The sequence below is a fragment of the Lemur catta genome, chromosome 7, assembly GCF_020740605.2.
Source record: "Lemur catta isolate mLemCat1 chromosome 7, mLemCat1.pri, whole genome shotgun sequence".
NCBI lineage: Eukaryota > Metazoa > Chordata > Mammalia > Primates > Lemuridae > Lemur > Lemur catta.
In genome coordinates this window covers 37,546,921-37,567,736 of record NC_059134.1, presented here as the reverse complement: position 1 = coordinate 37,567,736, position 20,816 = coordinate 37,546,921, and the positions used below count along the sequence as shown (strand labels likewise).

The window sequence follows — 20,816 nt, the reverse complement described above, 5'->3', positions numbered from 1 at the left end:
GTTGAGCAGTGACAATTTAGAACAATTTCCAGTGACTCTTTTAAAAAGTAATTCTCACCAATTAACATTTCCTTCACTAGGGAGAGAATTCAAAGTGTTCATCATATTACCATTCTAGAATTTGTTTCTCAGGTCAAAGAGTGACCAAGTCTTATTAAACAAAATATTCTTATTTTGATCTTTTCCAAAGGTATAAATATGACAATGTTAAATTTGTTTTCAAGTGCTTCTTGAAATACAGGACTTTTCAAAAAGTCTAACTCTTCATTCAAATCAATAGGGTTAATATTTTGAGGAAATTCTACCTTTTCCTTCATGCTAGTTGTAGTATTAAAATTGACCATTTTCCTAGTTGTGCACATAATATTCTAGTACCTGTTGCTCTCTAACTATCCTCAAAACTTCAAAGAATGATTAATATAGATTTTCTTTTAGCTTATTCTCTTTATCTAAAAAGTATTTCTTAGGCCTGTTTACTATCTACAGATATAACTTGTCTAAGTCTCTGCAGACTTTTATACCTTCTAAAAAACTGTCTCTGAAAACATCATAACTGCCACTACTTTTCATCCAGAAGAGAAATTTCAAGTGGCCACCAATTTATTTTTGACTATGATCAGGATGCATCATCTGAAATGAAGTATCAGAAATGTAGTGTAGAAAATTTATTCCGGTGAAACTTGTACATATTTTAAATCAATACAACAAAAAATAAAATAAAAAGCAAATCATAAGTATCAATGACATATATATTATTTGCTTCCTCAAAAATTGCAATGGAGTGGTTATTTTTGAGAGGAAAAAAATATAATATGAAGCACCTGGGTTAAAGACAACATAGGCCGTTTTGAAAAATTACCCTGCCACTTAACTTGCTTTTTGACTTGAGGCAAATTATAGACCCTCTTTTAGATTCTTTATATATTAAAGATCATAATGCTGTCCTCTTTATGGTATTGTTGTAAACATTAAATAATAGTGCTTCACACAATGCATGAGCTGCAAGAAATATGATTTTTTTCCATATGATACTTAATAGTTTCTAGTATAATATCATTCTTTTTCATTCAGCAGAATGCACTATAACATAGCTAGGCAGTTAAGAAAATGGGCTCTACTCAGTCTGGATACACCAAATCATACGGTATTGAAAAATTAGGGAGACTTTCTGTACCTCTCTCTGCATAGAATTGCTGTGAGACATTTCAAATAGTGTATGTGAAGCACTTAGAATATTCTGCAACACTTAGTAAGTATTACATAAATATCAGCCATTGTTGTTATAGTCTCAAAAAATATCCTATATGATAAATAGGAAGGAAAAAAAGAATTCAGAGAAATTAAGTGATTTATCCTGTATCCCTCAGGAAATAAAAGGCCAAAAATTATTAGAAGCTTAGAGATGTGATTGCAGGTCTTCTATTAAAAACAGAAAGAGACAAGATTTTAATGAAGGTGCTCATTCTGTTCATACGCTGCATGAAAAGAGTGGTTTTAGTAGAAAGAGCTCAGAAAGAAGAGATAAAACTAGAAGCACTTGGGTTTACACTATATCCAATTTTATATACACAGATTAGCCATTCTGTCAGCTATCATCTCAGATGATCCGAGGTTTGAAGGTTTTATTTTTTTTTTCAGCACTGCTGTTTTCTCTAGGATAATAATTTCAATGAATAGAAATCAAATACAAACCAAATAAGCTTTAACAATCAGGATATAAGATTACAACAGTAAAATAATTTCACAAATGTAGGTCATGATTCATAAGTAAAAGCAAATTATCTTGAAATATGTAAATCATTGTGACCCATTTTTAGCTTGAATTATTTGTGCTTTCACACAGATTTTCATTTCTTTTGTTATAAAGGTGGTGTTATTAATCCATTGTTCAATTGAATCTTTAATTTCTAAGAATACCACCTCCATCCACTAGTTTATTCTAGACTCAAGACTTTTACAGACAGCTAAAAATGTGCTAAGAGGCTACTAACATTGAAACAGCAGGAAATTCTCACCTATGGAAAGAAAGGACAAAATTATTAATTTAGGATTTTATGGGAATCCTTCTTGCTCAGGTGAATTTAATTTACCCCAGAACAAAGGCAAAGTTTCTTTATATGAAATAAAATATCCTTGTTTGTCCCAAAATGTACATTTTAAAGAAAATTTTGTCCTCTCTATAAGGATTGATTCACATAAAGATAATATTAAGTGATTATTTATTTCATGATTATAAAGGCTATTTAACAAAGCCCATTTAAACCGTATCTATAATAATCAAGGCAACTGAAAAGCAAAGATTTAGTCTAATGATTTATAGCTGTAATAGTAAATATCATGCTTGCAAAAAATATGCCATTAGTTTATATTGTATTACTTCAGCCTTAGTCATACCCAATAAGGAATTTATCCATAAAAAGACATTTTAGGATGAGCCTATGCTGGACTACAAATGAAAGAGAATGGAGAGGACTGTCTGCCTCTGAAATATCTGGGGAGATGAGTAAGAAAGTAAATTTGAACTCAGATTAGCCCTAGAAATAGGTAACATGTAAAGCTATTTGGCCATATATAAATAAATTTCAAGATCCTGTTAGTCAACAAATATTTAGTAAGTACAATAATGACAGTTTTGAAGGTACATGTAGCTTTTCAGGGGCATAACATAGTATATGGAAAATTCATGCCACATAAATGTTCTGATCAATCATTAGTTTATTTAATTAGTAAAACTTTAATTACTTGCTAGCCCAAGTGGGGCATGTGTACCCGTGTGTTTTAAAATATCTTAAGGAACTGAAATATTTTAGCAATCCATAATTGTTCTTCTAAAAATATCTTCCAAACTATACAGATACATGGAAAAACTATATCCTATTATTCTGCCACATGAAGCATTTTGAATTGCTGTTCCATCTATTTTATGAATGTGGGTATGTCATACTATGTATGTACAGTTAGATATACAGCATCTCATTCCAAATAACTACTTTCACTTGTTCAATAGGGACTATGTTTTTAAAGGCCAGTTTCATTTTCATCATCAAATAGTGGGAGATTTACTGTCTGGACAAATAAAAGGAATAATGCATTCTTCTCTGAAGCAAAAGGGAACCACCTGATTGAAAGGAAAGATCCGAGTAGTTGATTGACACACAGCCAGAGGAAGGAGTTAATACAACTCCCATTCCTAATACTGCTATTAGATAACAATGGATGAGAGAGGAGGGTAAAAAAAAAAGGAGAAAAAGGGAGGAGGAGAAGGAAAGGAAGAGATGAAAACAGAAAGAAGAGAAGGTTACAGAAAAAGTGTCCAAATGTAATTAAATTATTCATAATGCTTTAAGATGTATGTTATAGTAGGGTATGAAAAATGTAGGGGGAAGATAAAAATGAAAGTGGCTGTAGAGAAGAGGATAATATATGTTGTGTATAATAATGTATGTTATGTATAATAAACATCAGGCCTTTGAAGAAATTGTGGATTCTGATTCAGTAGGTCTGGGGTGGGCCTGAGCTTCTGAGTTTCCAGCAACTCCCAGGTAATGCTGCTGCTGCTGCTGTTCTGCAGACTCCGGTTTGAGTAGCAAGGTAATAAAGGGTGGAGAAGATGTTGACATTTATGCTGTCTGGGCAGAGTGATGAGTATACTCTAGCAGTCAGGCAAGAATACAAACATTTGGTCTGGTAAGTAGTTCACTGAGCGTAAGGAGTTCAATGAACATGGTTCACTGAACTATCATATAATGATGTTAGAAAAAAATAGATTGCAAATGGCTTCAGGCTAAAGATTCTGAACATAACTTCGTAGGCAAAGGGAAGCCTACAAATGCTTCTGTTCATAAATGTGGCACTGTAGGTGGTATGTCGGTAAGGAAACCATAAACAGGTTATAGTTTAAACAACTGGACGAATTGAAATAGAGAAAGAGGGAGAGGAAAAACTGTTAGAAGACTCTGTCCATTGCTAGAGTTATCACAGAAATGGACTAGGCTGGACTTTAGTAGTGGCGGTAGAAAAGAAAGTCTATATTTGGCACCTAATTCTGAATCATAATCAGAGAATATTGTCAATTACAAGATAGAAATTGTTGGGGTAAAATAGGTAATCATCAAGGAAAATGAGTTTTGTTTTATTTTGCTTTAGCCAAGACGAAGCCATAGGAAAAAATAGATAATATTGAAAACAGTGAAGGTTATAGGGTGGTGTGAAAATAATGAGGATAAAAGGCATTTAAGGTGTCCGTATGGGTATACTGATTAGACACTTAGAGGCCTGGAAGATAAATTTTGGAATAGGCCATAGATGTTGATAATTAGATGGGGAAGGGGAATGCACTGATTGAACATATACTGCAAGTCAGTGTTTTTTTTTCATGCATTATTCCGTTTAATTAGGAGGCCACTTATAACCTTAGCAGGAACAGTTTTGATAGAATGTTGGAAATGGTACCAAAGTAAATGGATTTGTGTACCTCATGGGAAAATGTGTATGTAAATATGGAAAGTGGACTTGGGAAAGTAAAGCCCAAGTCCTTTGGGACTTTTAATTGGATGATAAAGGGAGTATACTTTTTCTTCCCTAGAGAAATCATTCCTATTTTCTGATTATGTACTCTGGTGGCAGATGTCCGTGGAAAAAAATGCCCTCAAGCTTTGCTCCAAGGCCAAGGGCATCCTTCTGTAGATGCTGACAAATTGGTTAGTGAATTATCATGTCCAAGATTAAAGCAGATGATAACTGAAAGTCATAAAGCAATTGATGATGTCAGGAATGTTGTCAATATTCAAATCCCTGGAGTCCTATCTCCAGACAAAGGCATCTCCCCCCTGCTCCTTAGTTGGTATGGCATTTTACCAAAATCAAATCAGACAGTTTTAGGAAAGAAATGGTATAATACAATTTTCTATAAATTTTATAATGAATTGTAGATTTTCTTAAAAACCGAGAAATCATTTCATTGATAAATTTTTCCTACTGTATATTGGGGAATTTTCTCCAATTAGAACTCATAAAGTGATGAAAATAAACATTAAGTATTGTATATCTCTCATATATTTGAAGAAGTTTTGAGTTGTATTCTATTCTCAGCAGAAGACCCTGTAGTGGAGAATTGGGGAGTAAATTTTAATTCAAGCCATTTTCTCCCACAGCACATATGTTTATGAATTACAGAAAGCTGAACCGTAATATTGTAAGCACCTCAGTTAGTCTTTACTTTTGAAATTACAATTTTTAACACAGTCCAAAAATACCCTTTCATTCCATTGATGTGAAGCAAATCCCTCTGCTTCAATTAAGAGCAATTGGAGGGAATAGCGATAACAGAAGTCCAGCTCCAAGCAGTGTATAACAAAATGATTATGGGCTCTGGCGGCCAGCCAGGCTGCCAGGCTGTTTTTCGTGGGTGTTACTCTACTGACAGTACCTCCATGACATTTGTACCTTGACACTAGAAGTGCTAACTGCTGCGGTGCCAGTGGTAGAAAGGCAAGAAAGACCTTTTTCAGCTTTAGTTGCTCTCAGATTCTCAGCACCCTAGGAGAATAAAGTCTGTAAAAACTGACTTCAGTCTGCTGTGTCCTTTGTGAAGATTTTTGTGGTGGTGTCTGAAAAACAGTTTTGTTCCGTGACATTGGGCTTAGGGGAGATAAGAGTTTTTCAAGACAGAAGACACGTGGTAAATGTGTGACAAATGGCATTAACAAGGTTGGTCTGGGAGTTCATGGTTTTATGAAATGAAATATTTCAACAACCAGTTCTGTGAGCGGTTATTTGCTGCAGGCAGCCCTTTTGACCCCTCACTGAGGAAGCCAAAAAGGACTGCAGAAGAAAAATTCTAGTTATCTTGAAGTTGGATGATATTCTTAACTAATAGTGACAGATGGCACAGTATGACTTCTAGTGGTTGTTACTAATGGCAAAGCTTCAAGCTATCAGGAAATGAGAAAGGTCAGAAGACAAGTGCACATATGTGAGAAATGAGTTCAAATGATAAAGGGTGAGCTATGGTTTTGGAGAAGCTTCTTTTTGGAACTTTTCCAGTCTGTCTTGGTGTTTTCAGGGTTATTCTTGGCACATCAGTGTGTCACTAACATTTGGACATATTCTGGAGAACCAAAGTCCTAAGAAGAATATAGTACCACTTACTATCAAGTATTCACTATGAACTGATAACTTTGTTCATATGTTAAGCTTCATTTTAGTGTTGCTACCCACTTTAATCTGAAAAATGAGAAAAAAATCTTTAGTTAAACGTAATTAAAACATAATTAACTTTCCACAGTTTGAAGAGTCCTTGGGAAACATTCTACAGCAATTAACTTGCTGTAAAAAAACTTTCTGTGTAGTTTCAACCACTAATACTGTATAGCAGATGAGGAGTTCTTGCAAAAGAAGTTTGTATTTTTAATTTTATGATAACTTAGCTGTCCCAATTTGCACTGTTCCGCAAACTCTATATTTTAGACAAGATGGGGTGCTTTCAGGGTGGTGTATGGCCATAGACCAAAAACTGTATTTCAAAATGCAAATATAAACTTTATCTTTATTGATATTTCCAAAGATTCCATATACACTATGAAAAGATCTTTAAACAGCATGAAATCCCACAGATGTAAGAGATATTTGAAAGAGATAAGTATTCTACTTAATAACTTTAAGTAAATAAAGCCAATGGAAACAGGAAAAAGAAAAAAATTTATAATTAGGCATAATTCAGTTGCTGTGGCCATTAAATTCTGCTTTCTTCATGTACAATATGAAGTCCAGGGGAGTTAAGGGAATCATTTGATTTTATTTAGCTAATTAGTAACTAGAATTCAGTATGCCAATTCTAGAGTTCTTTCTAAGGCAACGTTGCTGGACGTGCCCAGAAAGCCAAAACATTACAGTATTTTTCTTTCAGGACTTATGCCACAATTCATGTCAAAACAGACACTTCAATTGGACAAAATATAAATAAGTTGATTTAATATGTGACATTACATCATAGAAATTTAAAAAACTTGGAGAAATTAAATGCTTTTTTTTTTTTGCAATTAACTCTTGATTGAGCAGTTGCAGAGAGAGAAGCATCATCCAAGATGTCCGCAGGGAAATCTGCACATTTTTTCCATTTCATTGCTAATGAGCCATTTTCACCTGACTCCTGCTCCCACCACTCCCCCCTGAAGAACCAGCTGTCAGTTTCCACAGCTGAACAGGTTTGGTACCAGACAGGTGGCAGCAGGGTGGGGAAGAAATCATGTCAGTGGGATGTAGTTAATCTAGAATTACGATGATCCACCTGGTATCATTAAAAATTGACTGCATATCATGAATGGTTCACTACAATATAATCAACACTTAAAATAAAAGTTAAAGTTTTAAATTTTAATCTTTGAAAAGACAAGTAACATCTGATATTAATTGAATAGTTGAGCAGTTTTGTATACAGTATTAGGTTAATGACATTCATTAAGAGATGACAGAATTTTTTATCCTTTTTATATAAAAAGTGAATTGGATTGTGCTATTCTAGCTTCTAACATCTACTCGCTCTTTAAGCTTCTGTGTGCTGTAGACTCCGTGGGGAAAAAAAAAATTGTCTTAACATCAGTAGCACTGGGTTGAAGCTTAAATGGCCTAATGTGTATGGAAATATTGTATAAACAGTGATACCTAATATGTATATAAGTATGGAAACTAGTGTTACCATTCGTATTTATTTCATGGATTATTTTTAATTCTCACAACAACCTAGAAAACTTTCTGAATGTATTAGATAATATCTCTAACCATATGACTCAGCTCATCTCCCTGGCCACAATTATAGCCATCTGTGCTTGACTCAGTTCTCATTTTTCTTCAGCTTGGAATTCACCTCCTCCCAAACACCTTCTCTGAATGCTCAGTAATGGGTTGGATGCCCTCCCTGTGATTCCACAGAACCTCGGCTGACCCATATTATAGTACTTATCACACAACATTGAAATTGGCTGTTGGCCAGTCTTGCTCTCTCACTGGACCATAAAATGCTTACGGTTAGGGACCTTATCTTGTTCACTTTCGAATTTCCAATAACTTGTGCAATGTGTAGCACACAATGGAGATTCAGTAAAAATTGTATATGTTATCAAAGTCAATTAGTTGCATGCATACAAAGTATGGAAGCATATAAGCAAAAAACACTCATATCCAGACACTTATCTGATTTGCAGTTTGAACCATCGTTCTGGCTTCAGGGTGAAGAAAACTTTGAACTGGGCCAAAAATGGAATGCAGAGAGACCAATTCCATGGCAAATGCCTAAAAGATGCCCACTTAAACAGGAGTGGTAGTGGAAATGGAGAAGAAACGGATCTGAGATAGACACAAAGTTCAAATAAATATGATTTGGTAAAGAATCAAATTCATGATGAGGAAGAATAAGATGTCAGAAATGACTTTAGGATTATGGTTTATACAGCTGAGAAGATGGTGGGATTCTTGAGACTGAGAACACTGGAAGATGAGGTGATAATTGTTGCTGTTGTTGTTGGGAGGGGTAATGTCAGTTTTGTCCCTGACTTTGAGAAGTCTAAGGGAGATAGGGACATAAATTTGGAAGGTTTTTGTGTGTCTAGGTGATATATTGAAGTCTCAGATTGCCTGAGAAGGGATTACAGAGGAGGAATTAAAGAAGGCCAGAATGAAACATTGATTAATTCAACACTTAAGAGCCTGCTGAAGTACAGAAAAAGAAAAGTTGAATATTGGGAATGAAAGGCAGATAAATATGGGGAAGAAAAGAATGGGATGTGCGAAAATGAGGACACTAAGCACAGATATCTTTTCTGTGGAATATAGTTGTAAAAATGAAATGGCAAACGTTGAAGGCAGATGTAGGGTTAAAAAGGTGCAATCGTCAATTTTATGTATCAGCTAGGCAATGAGGAGCTCAGACATTTGGTCAAACATGTTCTGGGTGTGTCTGTGAGAGCGTTTCTGGACAAGATTAACATTTTAATCAGTAGACTGAGTAGACTCCACCCCCCCCCCTTCACGCTAATGTGAGTAGGCCCCTTCCAATCAGCTGAAGGCTTGAATAGAACAAGAAGGCTGATCCTCCCTCGAATCAAAGGGAATGCTTTCTGGCTGATAGCTTTCCATCTGGGACATTATCTTTTCCTTTCTTCAGACTCCAAAAGATTAGCTGTTCCTGTGTCTTGAGGCTGTTGGCCTTTGGACTAGAACTATATCACTGACTCTCCTAGGCCTCCAGCTTGCCAACTGCAGCGGATCTTGGGACTTGCGAATCTCCATGATATAAGCCAATTCCAGATATGTACACACACACACACAATTTATTGTTTCTTTGGAGAACACTAATGCAAAAAAGATACATATATGAGGGCTGTCTGGAAAGTATCCAGCCATTGTTGATAAAATGAGAATGGTTACATGGCTGGATACTTTCCAGACAGCCCTTTATATATGTGTGTGTGTGTGTGTGTGTGTGGTGTGTGTGTGTGTGTGTGTGTGTGTGTGTGTGTGGTGTGTGTGTATATCTGTCCCTATACACACACACACAGAGGAGACTTAAATGTATTCAATACTGTTTTAACATATTTAAGTATACTTAAATACTGTTAAAAATAATCCTATTGAGCTTCTGTGTGGTGTGGTGTGTAATAATGTGATCAAACCAGTGAGTCCCATGATCATGTGTCCACTGATGTGCCCCTTTTATTGTTATGTATAGTACTGGCCCTATGTAATGTTATGCAAGTTCTGTATCAGTGGATCAGAGACTTGGCAATTTCTAGGAGAGAGTGCAAAATGAAGACTTATGGGCAAGAAAGGGAAATCCATACCTAAAATATGCTTTGATTCTAGTCAAGAGGAATTCCTTCCCCTTCCAAAGTTGAAGGATATCAATGTAATCAACTTGCCACCAAGTGCATGGTTGAAGTCCTCCTGGGATAGTACCATACTGATGAAGGGTGGTAGATGGTCTCAGTGTAGCTCTCTGTTGCTGAAAAGTTGGTATTACCACAAGGGTAGTAGTTGAATCAGCTTTAGTTGAATGGGCACTCATGTTTATGGGATCATGAATAACCTCTATCCTTGCCACCATGGCCACATTGTTAATGAGTAAATGTGTTTATACTAAAATGGCTGATGACAGGTTTTAGTTAGTTAGCCAAGTCATTCTGTGTCCTGGTTTGTTTAATGCTTCTTCTTTGGTGGATTGTAGAGTGCCCAACCACATAGGTAAATTCATATGTCTATTCTCCAGATCTTATCCCCAGTTGCATTTGTTTGGTACAGCTGCCATAAGAGAATACCACAGTGTGGGTGGCTTAAAAAACATGAATTTATTGTCTTATAATTATGGAGGCTAGAAGTCCAAGATGAAGGTTTCACCATGTGTGGTTTCTTCTGAGACCTCTCTCCTTGGCTTGCAGAGGTCTGCCTTCTTGTAGTGCCTTCACATGGTCACCACTCTGCTTGCACAAATTTCGGGGGTCTGTGTGTTAAATTTCCTCTTCTTTTAAGGACATCAGTGATATATCACTTAGCGTAGCACGGTACTTTAAATAGCAGAAGATATAACAAGTTTGTGAAGTAGTGACAACACAAAATAATGTCATCTTTTTAGGGTTGCCAGGAAAACTTATGAGTGTGTCATACCTGAACAGGAATTTTAACATGATTAGAAGTTCTTCAAAGGGACAAAGGTGGAAAGGTCATTTGAAGCATAGGTAACAGTGCTGGATACTATCTTGGAGTTACTATGTTGTCAATAAAGATTAGTTATCAATTTAAGTCTTAGTTATTAAGTTTTATTTCATATTAATTTTGAATATTTGTTTTCTTAGTCATTGACGTATTAAGAATAGAAAATTACAAGCAGATTGTATTAAAGACTGTCACTAAAAATAAGGCAAAAATGTCTTTTTCCAGCCTAAACAAAAGGAAGAAAAGAGATCAACTACAAAAAGAAGATATAGACATTGGAGATAATTTGAAACAGAGGTAGTTAGGGATATAGAAAAGAAGAGGAAAAATCAGGTGATCGTATGGCTTTTACAATTTTAGGCTTGTTGTAAGGACTTATTTCTGTCCTTGTAAAGTAAAATCCATGTTAGATAAACAAATCAGAGCACAACGGTACAGATAAATTTATGTTGACCAAAGGTGAATGAAGTTGGGTATTGAAATAATAAGGCAACTTACCTCCTTTTTGAGTAACTGCCCCAGGATGACTTACTTAGGATGATATTTGATTTGCTTTTAAAAGAAATGGAGGGGAAAATATAGATTTACAAAGGTCATAATCTTTCATAATATGCCGCTAATGCATAGCAACTAACATAGTAATATTCATCAGGTGTCGGGCGGGTGGGAGCGGAGAGGAGGGGATGGGTATATTCATACCTAACGGGTGCAATGTGCACCATCTGGGGGATGGACATGCTGGTGGCTCTGACTCAGGCAGGGCCAAGGCAATATATGTAACCTAAACATTTGTACCCCCGTAATATTCTGAAGTAATAAAAAAAATTAAAAAAAATTTTCAGTTTAGAAACAATTTTCTCATCTATTATTTCTTAAGACTATCATAATCCTCTGAGTAGACGTATGATCTGACATCATTACTCCTAGAAATGGTAAAGAAGTGCTCTAAGACTATGTTTATGGCAGAAACCTCAAGAAATATGACTTTGACTCCAGATGAAGTAGTCTCTTCACCACAACATACTGTCTTAAGGACAGGTGTGAGCTTGTTAAGACGATGAAACTGAAAAGTTTTGCTTCTAGGAAACAAACTTGTGGAGGGAATTTGAAAATAACAGCAGCCACCACCACAATACCATTCATTATAATTTCTTCTATTGCTATATTAATTTATAATTAAATAGGAAAATAATAATTGGTGATAATTATTAAACACTCAATATGTGCTATGCATGTTGGTAAGCTTTTTATGTGCATTATCTCATTTGATTTTCTCAATATTGCCATAAAGTAGGGGAAAAATTATGTACTGTATAATCACAAAGAAGTAATGATAGTAATGAAAACATGAAATTCTGATCTCTGAATTCTTCCTAATGACAGGACCAACTGAAAGAAACATAACTCTTTAAACCCTAAAATAAAGATTTTCTGTTTGCTCTTTCCTGCCAAAGTTCGTAAACCTAAATAAAAAAAATCACACTTTCCTTTTTTTTCTTTTTTAACTTGGTACACTAATAAATGAAGTACAAATTTATAATTATCGCAATGTTAAGGAAAGAAGAAAGAAAAGAAAGAAAGAAAGAAGGGAGAAGTAGAAAGAAGGAACGGAAGGAGGAAAGGAAAGGAGAGAGGGAGGGAGAAAGAGAGGAAGGAAGGAAGTAAAAAGGAAAGAAATGTGTACTTCTTTCTGCTCATAATTTGTCACCAAAAATAACAGCTTTTCTTGTTAAGAGCACAATAATCAGGCTTATTTTAAAGTGAATTTATAATACATTATCTGTTTCCTTTCACAGTTTTGTACCTATAAAGTGGGCCTGAAAAAATACTAGCTTTATGTCTTACTAAAAATTGCAAATTTGTATACTAAAATAATATTTAGAATTTGGCCTTGATATCAGAAATGCAAGCAAAGACTTAAATGTAAGTCATGACACCATAAAAATTCTAGAAGAAAACATAAAGAAAACTCTTCTAGATATTGGCCAAGGCAAAGAATTTATCACTAAGACCCCCATGGCAATTACAGCAACAACACAAAAATAAATGAATGGAACTTGATTAAATTAAAAGCTTCTTCACAGCTAAGGAAATAATCAACATAGCAAATAGACAACCTTCAGAATGAGAGAAAATACTTGCAATCTATATATCCAATAAAAGGCTAATAACCAGCATCTATAAAGAACTCAAATCAGCAAGAAGAAAACGAATAACACCATTACAAAGTAGGCAAAAGACATAAACAAAAGTTTTTCGAAAGAAGATAGAGGCCAACACATATATGAAAAAATGCTGAACATCACTAATCATCAGGAAAATGCAAATGATATATCACCGTACCCCTGTCAGAATGACCATTATTGAAAAGGTCAGAAAACAATAGATGCTGGCATAGATGCAGAGAGAAAGGAATGTTTATACACTGTTGGTGGGACTGCAAATTAGTACACTATGAAAAACAGTATGGAGATTCCTCAAAGAAATAAATGTAGACTTACCATTTGATCCAACAATTCCACTACTGGATATCTACCCAAAGGAAAAGCAGTCATTTTATCAAAAAGACCTGCACTTGTACACTTATGTGTTTATTGCAGCACAATACACAATTGCAAAGATGTGGAATCAACCTAAGTGCCTATTTATATACAATTATATATAATTTAATTCATAATTAAATGGGAAAATAACAAAGAAGAAATGTTTATATATGTACACACACACACACACACACACACACACCCCACCATGAAGTACTACTCAGCTATAAAATGGAATGAAATAATGTATTTTGCAGCAACTCATGTGGAACTGGAGACCATTACCTTAAGTGAAGTATCTCAGGAATGGAAAAACAAACACCACATGTACTCTTTAATAATTGGGAGCAAAACAATGTGCATACACAGGCACAAAGAGATATAAACAACATTGGAAACCAGGAAGGGGGGAGATTGAGAGAAGCTGAGGTATAAAAACTTACACATTGGGTACAATGAACATTAGTCTGGTGATGGGCACACTAAAAGCCCCACCTTAAGCCTTATACAAGGTATCTATGTAACAAAAACATTTGTACCCCCTTAATATTTTGAAAGTTAAAAAATGGGTAAAAAAGAGTTTTGAGTTTAATTAAAGTGCTATTGTAAATTAGTGGGAATAGAAAAGATGATTCAATGAATATTGTTATCTAATGCTTTCAAACAAATAAAGTAACATTTTATCTCACATCTTATAAAAAATGAATCCCAGTGGATTAAAGAAGTAAATGTTAAAATATATGTATACTATCAAAAAAAAGAAGAAATGGATGCCAAGATTAAAGGAAATCTTAGATTGACCTGTATGAAATGACCAATATTCCACGACCTTTGTCTAACAGAAATATCAGTTTCCTATGGGTCCAACTAATACTAATAATACTCACAAGGATCAATAATCTTTGATAGTAAAGACTCTAAGCAACTGAAATACTTTTTTCTCAATCTAGTCATGAAGTATGCAGCTTAGGTTTCCCTTGACTGTTGGTAATATCTTAACATGGAATCTCAGGTGATAGCCTTTGGTCATGCTTAAGTTGTCAATCTAATATTCTAAAACTTCTACTCCAGTTTAGTAATTTGAGATACATAATATGTGTGGGTAGCTATGCTCTGTTTTTGATGCTGATATAGTCATAAATCTATCAAAAATTAAATTTTAGGGAAATATAAATTTTATTGAAAGGAGAATTTCATTGAAAGAGTGAACTTCATTAAAAGTAAAGAGAATAGAAGTGGGCCCAAACATGTAAATTTTGGTCACCAGAGAACTTGTACTAACATAATTCTGAAACATATTTTAAAATATACGTCACTTATAAACTCTTAAGAAGAAATGTGTACGTAAATCCCTTAAATAAAATGAATAGTAAAAAGAACTACAAATGCTAGGAATAGCACAGAATTATAATAAAATAAATTATAAAAACAAGAAAAGCTGGAAATGCAAGTATAAGTTAACATGTTAAATTTGTTTAAGCTATTGTAATCCACAAAACTTGAGTGATATTCTCCTGTATTTTATTGTTAAATATAAATTATAAATGAAAAAATAAATCTGAAAAAAGCAACAACTAAATGTATTAGTATTTAATTAGAATTGTTATAAGTATATGTTTATATGAGAAAAAGCATAGTGATTTCATGTATAACTAAATAGACCTTTGATATAAAATATTTAATAAGAAGAGTAGATTTTTGTCAAACAAAATGTTGAAAAAAAGATCATGTGTAATCACAATAGTATATATTCTTTCTTAACAGGTGACTTTAAAGGATTGCCATTTAATGCCATTCAAGATCTACTAAGCATCACTTTTTCATGAATACAGCAAAAGGATTACTTTACAGAAATCAGTTCCTTTTTCAAGAGCATATTTTGGACCCTGTTTTCAGAAAGCAGGTACAGTTCATCTTTTATTAAACTGCCTTTAAAACTGAAAGGAGTGTTGAAGGAAGACAAAACCATAAAACTCATGTGTGTTGTTTATGGAGCTCCTCATAGAACTGCTCAATATATTAGACCATAATAAATTGTGTATTCAAATTAAGTAAGTGATTTATCTTTGAATTGCAAACACTTCGATTATATTAGTAAACATAAATGCTCTATAAATATTCTGGAAATATAATTAAAGTGAAAAATAGTAAAATATTTTGTCCTTATTAGATTTTTAGTTTGATATGAGGATGGTAAGTACATGAAAATGGTATGAAATTGCTGAAAACAATAGCAGAAACAATACTCTGATGTAGCCTCCTGTTTTATGATGCCTTTCTCAACCAACATATAATGTGCTAAAGGGTAGATTCTGTGCTTTTTGATGTGCTTAAATTTGAAGACAGTGCTTAAGTAAATATGCGGAACGTCATGGTTGAATCATCCCCAAGAGTGTATTTTCGTGAAAGAAGATGGCTTTTATGCTGTTTACTCAGCAGCTCCACCTTTTTTTTTTTTTTTTTGAAACAGGGTTTTGCTTTGATTTCCAAACTGGAGTGCAGTGGCACAATTATAGCTCATTGCAGCTACAAAGTCTTAGTTCAAGCAGTCCTCTCACCTTCAACCTCTCGAGTAACTAGGACTACAGGCATGGGTCAGCAAGCCAGGCTAATTTTTTAAATTTTTTTGTAGAGACAGAATCTTGTTATATTGCCCAGGCTACTCTTAAACTCCTGGCCTCAAGTAATCCTCCTTGCTAGGCCTCCCAAAGTGCTGGGATTACAGGCTTGAGCCCACATTTTTATATGCTTACATAATCATCAGAAATCACTATATATTGATTACACCTATTTTTAGTAAAAGTGACTATAATTTAATAATAGTCTTGTGAAATGAATACACTAACATACATTGAAATATATCATTAGACACGTGTTTAATATTCATGACTAAATGGGGCACCAATAGACTACCTTAAATTAAACCCACTGTGCACTACTTAACTACAGAAGAACATATGATACATTTTTCATATATAATCAAGGGAGTCAATCCATTCTGGATGTAGTATGATTATTTTCTTTTTCTAATTATAAAATATTGACAATATCATACCCAATTTTGAAGCTGTCACACATCTACCCTCAAATTTGTCATGTTAATACAGGTTAACTGATCCAAAATATTGGAGAGTATTTTCCCCACCCTATTCTATGCTTTCACTTTCTTCAAGCTTGAAAATTTGGATTAAAGAAGTGAAATGACTAAAAATGGGTTTGAGAGCAGTTCCGTGAGAGTGCATAGGCGTCTAAAGTTTTACCTGTATATTTAATTTTCATTTCTACTAGCCACACTGAAATTCTAACAGGTCATTACAGAAAATTTTCCATTTCAGGTATCTTTCACTCATTTCATTAAATCATGCCAGTTTGTTATTTTGATTAAAGGCCTTAACTGTACCTGGTATCCTTCAATTAATTCTGTGGAGAAAAGCAATCATAAATTTTTCATTTTTTCAAATAAAAAGCAAGGGGATAGAAAAAATAGGGAAGGAAATGGAAAGTTTCTAACAGTGAAACTCCAAACCAAGGAAAAAAGTAAGTTCCCCATAAATTAGTTCATTGTTGTATTCTAACATTAGACATATTTTAAGCCAAATTTTGCCTTCATAGTTCTGTTTGTTAAAATTAGAATAATCTCAGAATAGGTTACATATACAAAATAAAATTAAAATAACAATCCACATTCTGTCTACATACATAAACATCTTGTAAGGTGTTATTTCCTGTATATAAAGCATTTTGTCCTTAACTCTTATTCAGGGGAGCATCTTAACAAATCAACCTCTATGTTAACTTGGTACTTCCAAGATATCCGTGAATACTAGAATAAATTAAATCTAGGCACCTTAATTGAATTTGGCAATGTTAGAAACAGGTTATTTATGGTGCTTGTGACATTCAAAGAAAGACAACTGAACAGAGAATAACAGCTGTACGTAAGAGGATTTTGGATCTAATGCTCACTTCCAGGAGGATGGTGGATATGCAATTTAAATTTATGCTAGACATATCAGCAGATGGAAGTAGAATTGAGTAAATGTCTTGGCCACCTGTGAACTGGTGCATTCTATCAATTACCAACTGAATTGTATTAAATTCACGTAGTTCAACAGAACTCTAATTAATTTTTGAGAAGAGGCTTTTTGTCAACCTATTAATAAATCCAGGTTTCAAGTGGAGGATGTAAAGCATATTTAACCATACAGAGAACCTGTGGAAGCAGGTTTGGCAGAGCATAGTGCACTTTTGTTATGTCATTCTTGTTATTGCTTGATCCAACTAATTGAAAAGCATATCAGTAGGATAGGAAGCAATTGATACAAATGAGACAGACAGAGCACTCCAAAAAGACATAAGTGAATTAGAATTGATGAATCTGATGAGAATGGATTCACTGTGTCACTTTAAATACAGCCCCATTTCATTCATGTACTTGCACCTAAGCTGTCACTGTAACTACTAAAAACGTTCAGGGGCAAAACTGACAGTTTCATCTTGACACAACCAACTAAATTCCTGCCATAATAAGAGACAGTACATATTAAAAGGGGTCCAGAGTTCAGCCTTTGAGAATGAAATGTTCCACTCAATAACGTATGCAACTCATCCAGTAGGCATTGGCTCCATTCCAAGAGGAAAAGCTTCATTTCATCAGAGGAGAGCCTGCATGGCTCAGGTTTATAGATTTTTAGCATTGGCAGGATTCTCATCGCCTCATGAAAGAAAACCTATTCCCCTTAATATCAATGTGTGAAACTCCTAGAGAGTATGATAGCTGATAAGAATAGAGTGGTATGTTCTCTGAATTTCAAAAATGGGAAATTTAATTTTCATCGTTAATGATTTTGAAAATTGCATAGAAAATTGAAAAGAAATTTTTCAGATATATTAGCTGTTACATATGTTAACAGCACCGCTACTTGTTAAAATGTTTACAGGGTGTCCAGAATTGGCAAAATAACAAGGTAAGACCCATGGAGAAAGTTTTGACTGAATACTAGAAAGAACTTCATAACAATTGGAGTGTTCACAACAGTCCTTTAGAGGTTGTGTGTCCAGATCAATGGAGAAGTGCAATTTCTAACTGCCAGCAAGGAAAATGGAAGAGTTACCTCTAAAATTGTTATTCAGTAATAAAATCTTAATTCATTTTGAAGTGCTTATTAATGACATCTGTATTATGTAAAAATTATTTATTTTATATTTGTAGTTATTTATCTTTTAGAAAACATTGTTTTGAAATATTTTATAGGGAAATTTATCATGTAAAACATAAAAAATGCATATATAGGTGAGCTAAACTAACATGACTTAAAGTAATTTATAAATGAAATATTGGATATGAAATATTGGGTAATCTGAAGTTGTATGAACTTCTTTGGCAGCATTTCTCTCTATCTGCCACTTGTAGAGGTTGGACGGGGTGGTTTAAATTGGATACCAGTGGACTAGTTTCAATATCAGCCTATGCATAGAAGACACATTGGTGAATTAATATTTCTCAAGTTGGAGTCCTAAGAATATGAAAGAAAATTGAATTTTCCAAAAGCCAAAAGGAGAAAAAACAGAAATAACTTTCATTGTGATAATATGACAGTGCTTAGGCTTTACAGTGCATAAAGTTTTGCTAACATAATGCAAGGCATCCACAAGTTGTAAACATTCAAACACATTGATTAATGTGAGTGTACACAAAATACCTCATGCATCATACTTACTGAGTAAATTGTAACTCATTTAATATTTTTAATGTGAGAAGAATTCATAGAAACACAGGAAATATTTACATTTAATTTGTTGTGCTTTCCTTTAACTCTAAATGTCTACAGAGACTGCTCATGGAGGACAAAATCCAAAATGACTTTTCTGCAACTGGTTTTGAGTATAAGAAAGTTCCTGTCCACTCCTGCTTACATACAAGCAATGGAAACCCTTAGTCTGAATGCTCAGTCAACTGAATATCTCAAGGCTATCCTACAATATATGAGGGATTCTGTCTCTACCAGGAGATGGGTCTGAAATCCAGTTATCTCACTGCACTAAACCTAGTGTACAGGGTGAATTCGAGACAGACAAATCCTTAACAAGGTACAGACTTTCCCCTAAAAAATGTCATATTTGATGAGCATTTTGAGACAATTTTGACAGATGGAAAGATTATAGGCTTTAGAATAAAACAGAACTAGGATTGAATCTTTGCTGTAATATTTGCTAGTTGTAGATACTTGCGATACTGTCTTTTTTTTTTTTTTTTTGAGGCAGAGTCTCACTGTGTTGCTCGGGCTAGAGTGCCATGGCATCAGCCTAGCTACAGCAACCTCAGACTCCCAGGCTCAAGCTATCCTCTTGCCTCAGCCTCCCGAGTAGCTGGGACTATGGGCATGCACCACCTTGCCCGCCTAATTTTTTCTATATATATTTTTAGTTGTTCAGCTAATTTCTTTCTGTTTTTAGTAGAGACAGGGTCTTGCTCTTGCTCAGGCTGCTCTCAAACTCCTGAGCTCAAGTAATCCTCCTGCCTGGGCCTCCCAGAGTGCTAGGATTACACGTGTGAGCCACCACGCCCAGCCGCGATACTGTCTTAATTTTTATGAACCTCAAGTTTCCTTCAACTATAAAAATGGATCTCATTCTTGCAAGGGTGTGAGTTGAAATAAAACAGGTATTCTATAACTATATCTGTATATATAGAAGCACTGACATATATACAATCACATATATTTGGAGTTTAGTATCCAAAAGGTGTTTAGCAGATTGTTGTTACTGTGGTGGAATAAGTACTGTACTTTTTTTTTTTTTTTTTTTACCACTGACTAGAATAAAACTTTCCTGAAAATCTAATAAGGTTTTTTTTTAAAGGATAAAAAAGAAAGGACACAAGGAGGGAAGGAAATGAGTAAAGAAGGAAAGAAGGGAGGAAGGAGAAAAGAAGGAAGAAAGAAGGATGGAAGGAGGAAGGAATGAAGGGAGGGAAGAAGAGATGAAGAAAAAGAAAATAAAGTGAGAAGGCAGGTAGAGAGAGGAAGGAGAGGGAAGCAGATTTCTCTCAGGAAGGAAAGAAGGAACAAAGGAAGGAAGGAAGGAGGGAGGGAAGGAAGGAGGAAGGAAATTAGATAGGAAGAGGGGAGAGGAGAGGGAAGGAGATGGAAGAAAGAAATATGTGTGTCCCCTTTTCTTGCTATTAATAATATTTACATCCTGGGGCTTTTGTCAGATACAAGATTAACATAGAAAAGTGATACATTCCTCTCTGTCTTAAATGATTTTAAACTTCAATTAAAAAATCCTCCCATTCATAATGAAAACAATAATTATGTAATACTGTTCTGGATTTTGGGTTGGTACATAGCACTATTTCCCAATTCTGGTGCGCTCTAGTACATTAGAGGGCCTGGGAACCTAATAATTTCATTTCTCAGAACACCTGCAGCAGGATTTAGGATTAGGTGCGACTCAACAAGAGACGCACAAAAGATACAGAAAGTGTAAAAGAAGCAGAGTCCTATCATTGTCTATCGACAGTGGCCATAGACGATTTTTCTTGGTATCAAATGTCTCAATGCTGCG

At 34.5% G+C, this 20,816-nt stretch overlaps 1 protein-coding gene across 2 annotated transcripts in view; it reads left to right on the top strand.

The window, feature by feature from the left end:
• Positions 1-20,816, top strand: part of CNTN5 (contactin 5) — a 1,109,255-nt gene that overhangs the window by 210,143 nt on the left and 878,296 nt on the right. Inside the window, exon 2 of one of the 2 annotated variants that reach the window (XM_045556883.1) lies at positions 15,012-15,150. The exons of the other annotated variant lie outside the window; for it this stretch is intronic. The gene's annotated coding sequence lies outside the window, so the exon portion shown is untranslated. The remainder of the gene's footprint in view (positions 1-15,011; positions 15,151-20,816) is intronic. 2 annotated transcript variants of the gene reach the window in all.